A 7,474-nucleotide genomic window follows, 5' to 3' on the forward strand; every position below is an offset into this window, starting at 1 on the left:
GGCACCATGAGAAGTTTGACTCCGCTTGCCTCATGCTCCCCCTGGAGGAGCACAACAAATGGCAGCATTTTACTGAGTCTGCTCAGTCTGCACCATGCTAGCTTAGTGCTGGCAGTGGACGGAGCAGTGGCTCATCTCAAGTCATGTGAGGACAATGTTGAGGAGTTTCCTCATCCCGGCGACCTAGACGACAACTCCTCCTCTGTCTTTGGCAATGATGATGTTGGCCAGCCAGCGACCCATTGTTACCCGCTAGATGACCTGCCTGTTTGAGTTGACTGCCCAGAGGATAGAAATCTCAATCCCTCATCAGGCGCCTGCAAAAGCTCTGGTTGAGGAGTCTGCCTCCTCCCCTCTGCCACCCTCTGGCCGGGGCAAGGTCAGAGGAACAACGTGACCACCATCTACTTCAACCAGTGATATGCCGATGCTGCCCAGAGAGTTGAACTGGAGAACAACATGGCCTTTCTGGCAGGTTCACTGAACTGCCTCGTCCACCAAAGGAAGGAGTTGTTGGCCGAGGAGGTCACTGAGGTCCAGACGATGGCAGCCACCTTCCTCTGGATGTCCTTGGCTGCTTCTCAGGTCAGACATTGCCACCTCTGGCTGGGTCTGTCCTCCCTGAAATAGCATGAGCAACACCTCCTGCTCAATGCTCCCCTCTCTACAGACTTGTTCTTCTACCACCATTAGCACTGTTAGTCTGGCTGGCTCAGCTAGCTGCCCTCATGTTGACTCCACTGGCCACCATTGTGGCTCCTCTACCTCTGTGTTGGGTGACGTCAAAGGCGGCAGCCATGCTCTTGCCACCCTGATTCAGACACAAAATGGTGACCAAAACACTATGGTAGTCAGGCTATGTTCCAGGCAAACCGGCCAGCAACCTGCTAAAGTCAGTCTGCTTTGACTGGTATTGAATGTTCCATGGCTCACTACACCATGGCCATTGCTCACTACACATGGCCCAAGCAGGGTGTACACAAGCTAGAGGGAACCACTGCCATGGCGGTTTGGCTAGCCCCATGTCTGCTAGTGATGTTAGACGTGAGGGCCAGATGCAAACTATCCCCTCTAGCTCTGCAGCCCCAAGGAAAGATGGTGACAGGGACACCACATTAGCTATATCTCTCTCATCCCTCCCTCAGCCTGGCTGGACGCAGTGCAATTCTGCAGGTCGCTGAGCCCCTCTGTCTGTTCGATGACTTGCTCACTGGATTTGTGATGCAATCCGCAAGAGTTATGAGGCAGTGGATCGCGCTTCTCCAGCAAGCTTGAAGGCACATTCCATCAGGGGCATTGTTTCCTCAATGGTGCTTTTCAGGGGCATCTCAGTGGAGACATCTATCTGGCTACCTCCTGGTCATCTACTTCGACGTTTGTGCAGTCTTATCTCAGGGACATGACTGCAAGCTCTGTGTCCCATTCAGTGCTCAGTACACTGTCTGAGGTGGACCAGCTTTGCTGAGACCCTCAGTCAGGCGATGCTTGGCCAGTGGACTGTTTATATTCTCTTTTTTTAACTTTTGACTGGGTTTGGACTGTGGTGGGTTCAGGCTCAGCTGGGGGTGCATCTCATTCCTAACAGCCTTCCCCTTAGGTTTTATATGAAGCCCGTTAGAGGGCAAAGCACGTACAACATAGAAATTGTAGTTACCTGGATGTAACTCCAGTTCAGTGAATACATGCATAGACCTCTAACCACAAGCCCAGCTGGTCCCAGTCATCGTTGCTGAGTTTCAAAGGGAGACGAGCAATGGGGTTTATGGGCCTTTGTGGGGGGAGGGTGCGGTGGGCGTGGTACCTCCCAACTGGGTGGAGAGTGTAAATCCAGTATTTTTTCTCAGGGTGCTGATGCGGAGCCTCGAAAGGGTAAAGCAATAGCAAAGCCCATTAGAGGGCTGCGCACATAGTTCCTCTCCACATACAGCAGCCCTTTAAGGATGTTTTGGCCATTGCTCTAAACCCTGACTGTTGGGGCACTTTCTTGCTGCTGTGCCAGCTGTATCTTCTGGCATACCACCAGCCATCTCTCCCTCTATCCCCACCTGCTAGCTTGTTAGCTTGCAATGACTGTGAACTGCCTGGCATTTGGTGTGTGAGTAGGTATAGCTCTTTTTTCTCTGGACTAACCATGGCTACTGCTTTATTTTTTCTTTGTTTTTTTCTCTGAGTTCTCCTCAACACAAGCTTGTGTCAGTGAACTTTATGTGCTCATTGGCACTTCTGACCGTGGAACAAACATTGTCTTTTTACACCTGCATAGAGACATTAACTCCCTTTTTACTACAAGGGCTTTTGGTTTAAATCCCAATTTGCACTCTCTCTCTATTCTCGCTATTATCATGTCACATCCTTAGACTGTTTTTCAAAATGATTGTGTTAACATGTGATGCTCTAAAAACTATTGTTAAAAAAAGCTAATATAGTGCTCTCACTATTCTCTGTTGTGCACTGATTGTTCTTCTGCTTATTGTTTCGGGTAATGTACATGTCCACCCTTACTAATTACCTGGATATTTATAATATTCTGTCGCATGTTCAATCTGGTTTCTGTCACTGTCATCTGGCTGTGTCACTGCAACCCTCAATGTCCTGAATGACATCTCTTTCACTTTAGATTCTAAAAAATATTGTGCAGCAGTCTAAGGCTAGCTATGGCCTTTGACACTGTTGATCAAGCTTGCTGGTAGGCTGGGAAGCATTGGGGTCTCTGTTCACTCACTGTGGTTCTCTAACTACCTCACGAATCCCCTCTGTCAGCCCCTCCCTGTTAAGAAGAGTGTACCCAAGGCTTGATCCCAGGCCCCACACTATTAACACACACACACATATATATATATATACATATATAAATATATATAAATATATAAATAAATGACATTGCCTGTTCTGTTTCAGACTCATCTATCCGCCTTTATGATGTTGGTCCCTCCCCAGATGCAGTACCCAGATAGCATACGGAAGTGGGTCACTTCAGGCAATGATGCAGCACTGCTGGCTTTCTTCTGGCCTGGACAAAATGAATGTGAGCCTGAAATGGCCCATATGTAAAATAGTAAATATGGCCCAAATATCTCGAATCAAATGTGGGCCTTTTTTGGTAAAGATGCATTGCTCTCAGGTATGTGTATTCTGGATGTGGGCCAGTTCTGGTTTATCTGGATTGTTCTTGATTGACATATGGCTTGCTTGTGACCCAGATCTGGGAAACAGGAGTGGACCGCCTAAGTGCCATCATTCCAAGCGGTATGTGGGTTGGATGAAAGTGCCGAAAGTGTCGAGTGTGGGCTGGATCTGGACCACAGCAAATTTGCTATCTGGGAATATAGGGGGTTAGTTCCTAGGAGGGTATAGCTGCTGTTACCCTTGTAAACTGTAAATAGTTCTGTAGTGCTGTGCAATACTGTATATAGACATTCTACATTCTAAAGTGTTTGTTTCTAATTGCATAAATGTAAAAACAAATATACCACTATATCATATTATATTATCGAAAAACCTTTTGGACCAATTTAAAACACTATAACCTTCAGTTGGAGAAATTAGAATCACTGGGTCAATACTAGGCATGCAATGTCTCAAAAGCAATGTCCGAGGAGTCACATACCCCAAAAACAAGTAATAACACAGTAATATTGCATAGGTATGTAGGTGTCAATTATTAAAGGTCAAAATAAACTTTGATTTGTGCTGGAAGTGGTAATGTCTGACCTGTGGAAGGAGCATAAAGAATTGGATGTGTGATCAGACAGTTTGATTTATGAATGATTACATCTTGAGGGAAAAAAAGACATTTGTTTTAAAATAATCCTAATCAAAATTAGAATTCAGCCTGGCTAGATGAGGCCTGGTTTGTTTTTAAATATATTATTGTGCCTTTTAAAGCTTAGAAACAATTAGGAAGGCAGTATCTAGCCATGATAGCTTGACCACAACTGACCACAGTCTAAATGTAAACCGCTGACAATAATGGTCATTTCTATTAAGTGATACCTGCCCCCTGCTGTCTCCAATAGCTCCTTGGTGGTTGGAGCTGGCACACTAGACAGCACTCCATGTTGACATGAGTCATCTGGCCTCATGGTTGTTGTAGAGGCAGCCCACATCCTGAGGACACCAGTTTCATTATTAGCTGTCGTCCTTTTCCCCCTTTATGGCATACAAACTCCACTTCCTCCTCCTTATCATAGAGTTTGCGGTATCTGAAATTAGAAATTGGACAAGAATATGAAAACCAAATATGACAACTTTTTATATTCCTTGCAAATTACAGAAAAATTAAACCTTATAAATATTAAATTGTCTCTATCCAACATAACACTGATCTGGATTCACCCACCACCCAATAGAGGTGTGAATCTTCACTGGCTTCATGATTCAAATATTAGCCTAATGTTGCCCACAATTCAATGCAAGAGAGCGATGTTGCAACATAATTTACCATTTTATTTTTATCAAAATTATACTCTGTTTTTGCATTTTTGATTAGAGAAATTTCCACACCTCAATCACCTAGTAGTCTTGATAACATTTATTATGCTTATAACATGCTCTATAGAGCCATCAGGCCTTCTCTTGGGTGGTCCATGGACATGGTGGTTGTAGTCCAGGCCAGCTAGCAAGATTCAGGGCTTCATAGACTGGAGGGCTGAGGCTGAAGCGCTTCTTGGCATACATCAGAATGTGATTATGGAAAGGACTCCAGCTCTGCAGTTGACCTACAAATTCAGTGGGAATAGTCAGATTATATAATTGGACATTTCTCCCCTCCAAGATACTCTAAAATATCACAGGTAGGTAGCTCAGTGAGTGTGGAGAGGAGGATTTGGTGGTTAACTATCAAAGGCAGCTGACAGGTCCAGCAGCAAAAGGGCTCAGGACTGACCAGCAGCTCTAGCTGAGCGGCGTGATTCCATAACCGTCAAGAGTGCAGTAGAGTAACCCTGCTTAAAGCCGGACTGATTTGGGTCATACAGGCTGTTCTCAGAAAGGAATTCAAAGACTGCTGGCCAACAAACAAGCAGAAGTAAATCTTTTCGACATGACAAGTAATCTACAGCAATATGTATTCTGTAAAAGAATGAGCACACACTTATTTCAGTGCTTAGATGTTTGATAATATAAATAATAATATAAATATATAAATATCAGGACAAACGCCAAACCAATACGACTGCCAGAGCATTTCACAAAGATATTTTCAGCAACTTTCGAATAAAACAACGCTAACCAGTAGCCTTACCATCGGAAACAAGCTAACGTTAGCCTGACTGTACCATCACAGTAACATGAGATATTCGCCATGAGTGTTACTGTAACCATTACTGTCTTAGCTTTGTGGTTAAGGTTTTTTGAAAATCAAATCAAACATAAATCAACTAGGGGTAATTACCTATCAAGCAGAAATGTGGCTAACTCAGCATCTGTAATGAATCCCTTCAGGTCCTGTAGCTCCTTCTACCTCTGAAAAGCCACGCTGATGTTTACCCTTGTTTTATCTCAGGCTTGGTCTAATACTTTCTTTTTAGCTTGCTCTTCTTCTGTTTATTTGTCTTTGTTGTATAAACTGTTGTTAGCAAAGGAGGAATTCCATCATGGAGGAAAACTAAGCTCACAGTTCACTGCGATATATACAAAGAAGCCACGACTGCCTATAACAAAGCTGTACGCATGGCAAGAAAGGAGTACTTCTCTAAAATTATTACAGAGAACGCTGGAAACTCTAGAGTACTGTTCTCCACTGTTGACCAGCTCCACTGTAGAGACCCTCCACAGTCTTCAACAGCAAAGTGTGAGGAGCTCACACTGTTTTTCAACAACAAAATAACCTCAATTACAGCCAGTATTGCTGCTGTTGTAAACACAGATGATCTCAGCAAACACTATAATGTAACCATGATACATTGTGTGATACATTTACATGTATCACATTAAGTGAGCTTTGCAAAACTGTCACTGAGTGTAACTCCTTCACCTCATGCACTGATCCTGTACCTACTGCATTTTTTAAGCGGATGTTTAATAGTGTCTCAGGTCATGTCCTGAGCATTATAAATACATCTCTTAGAACAGGCATCTTTCTAGATGCCTTCAAAACAGCTGTTGTAACAGCTGTTGTAAAACCTTTATTAAAGAAGCCAAACCTAGTTGGTAATGCACTGACTAACTATAGACCAATATCCAACCTTCCATTTATTAGTAAATTACTTGAAAAGATAGTTTCAGTCCAAATAAATTCCTTTCTCAAAGAAAACAATATCCTGGAGGAGTTTCAGTTGGGCTTTAGAACAAACCATAGCACTGAAACTGCTCTCCCCAAGATAATCACCAACCTCAGACTGAACTATGATGAGAATAAAGTGTCACTTCTCATCCTCTTAGACCTGAGTGCAGTGTTTGACACGATTGACCATGACATCCTAATCAGTCGTTTTGAAAAGTGGATTGGTCTTTCTGACTGTGTGTTAAACTGGTTCAAAACATACATCAAAGGGAGGAAGTTTTATTTCAGCCTTGGAGATCATGTAATAAATAATAAACTTTATTTATTTATAGAGCTCCTTTCATGACATAAAATGCAACTCAAAGTGCTTTACAAAAAAAAAAAATACATATATAAAACAGGGGATAAATATCAATTAAGACATAGTAAAAGAGTAAAAGACAATAAAATCCTGGGAAAGGATAAAATCATGGAGGTAAAACAAAATAAATTAAAGGCAAGGTCATAGAAGTAGGTTTTGAGCTGCTTCTTAAAACTGTCACCTGAGGTTGCTTGTCTAATATGAAGAGGGAGCATGTTCCAAATCCTCAGAGCATAACTACTTAAGGCAGCATCACCATACCTCTTGCTGTTCGGCAGTGGCACCCTCAGCAGACCGGCACCATGCAATCTGAGTGAGCGATTTGAAACATACTCCGACAGGCAATCTGATAGATGGGAAGGTGGTAGCGCAGAGCTTTAAAAACAAGTAAAAGAATTTTAAAATCTATCCTCAGGGTTACTAGGAGCCAGTGCAAAAATGCTAATACATGAGTAATGTGACCTCTTTTTCTGGTTTTGGTGAGAATTCTTGCCGCTGAGTTTTTGATGAATTGCAGCTGATTAATTTTTTTTTTTTTTTATGGCAAACCAGTATGAAGTGTGTTGCAATAATCTAAGCATGAGAATACAAAGGCATGAGTCAGTTTCTTAGCATCCTCTAAGGAGAGGATAAGTGTGACTCTTATGTTTCTCAAGTGTTCAGAAGTATCTCACGATTGATGGTATCGAACGCAGCACTGAAATCCAGAAGGACAAGGACAGGCGCTTTCTCTTTCTCTGCGCTCGTTCCAAGATCATTTATGACTTATGTCAGTGCAGTCTAGGTGCTATGTCTACCTCTAAAACCAGACTGAAATTTTTCATAAATGTCATTGTAAAATGCACATTTCTAGCTAGAAATGTTATCAAAACCCATTTTAATGCCCAAGC

At 42.7% G+C, this 7,474-nt stretch overlaps 1 long non-coding RNA gene across 1 annotated transcript; it reads right to left on the reverse strand.

Moving 5' to 3' along the window:
• Positions 1–3,696: 3,696 nt before the first annotated feature.
• LOC122990302 lies at positions 3,697–5,635 on the reverse strand. The gene is made up of 4 exons (XR_006405302.1): positions 5,393–5,635; positions 4,504–4,718; positions 3,994–4,202; positions 3,697–3,711 (listed from the first exon to the last, which is right to left on the reverse strand). It is a non-coding gene; the product is annotated as an uncharacterized LOC122990302 (long non-coding RNA).
• Positions 5,636–7,474: the final 1,839 nt, after the last annotated feature.

The sequence above is a fragment of the Thunnus albacares genome, chromosome 2, assembly GCF_914725855.1.
Source record: "Thunnus albacares chromosome 2, fThuAlb1.1, whole genome shotgun sequence".
In the NCBI taxonomy this organism is placed as follows: domain Eukaryota; kingdom Metazoa; phylum Chordata; class Actinopteri; order Scombriformes; family Scombridae; genus Thunnus; species Thunnus albacares.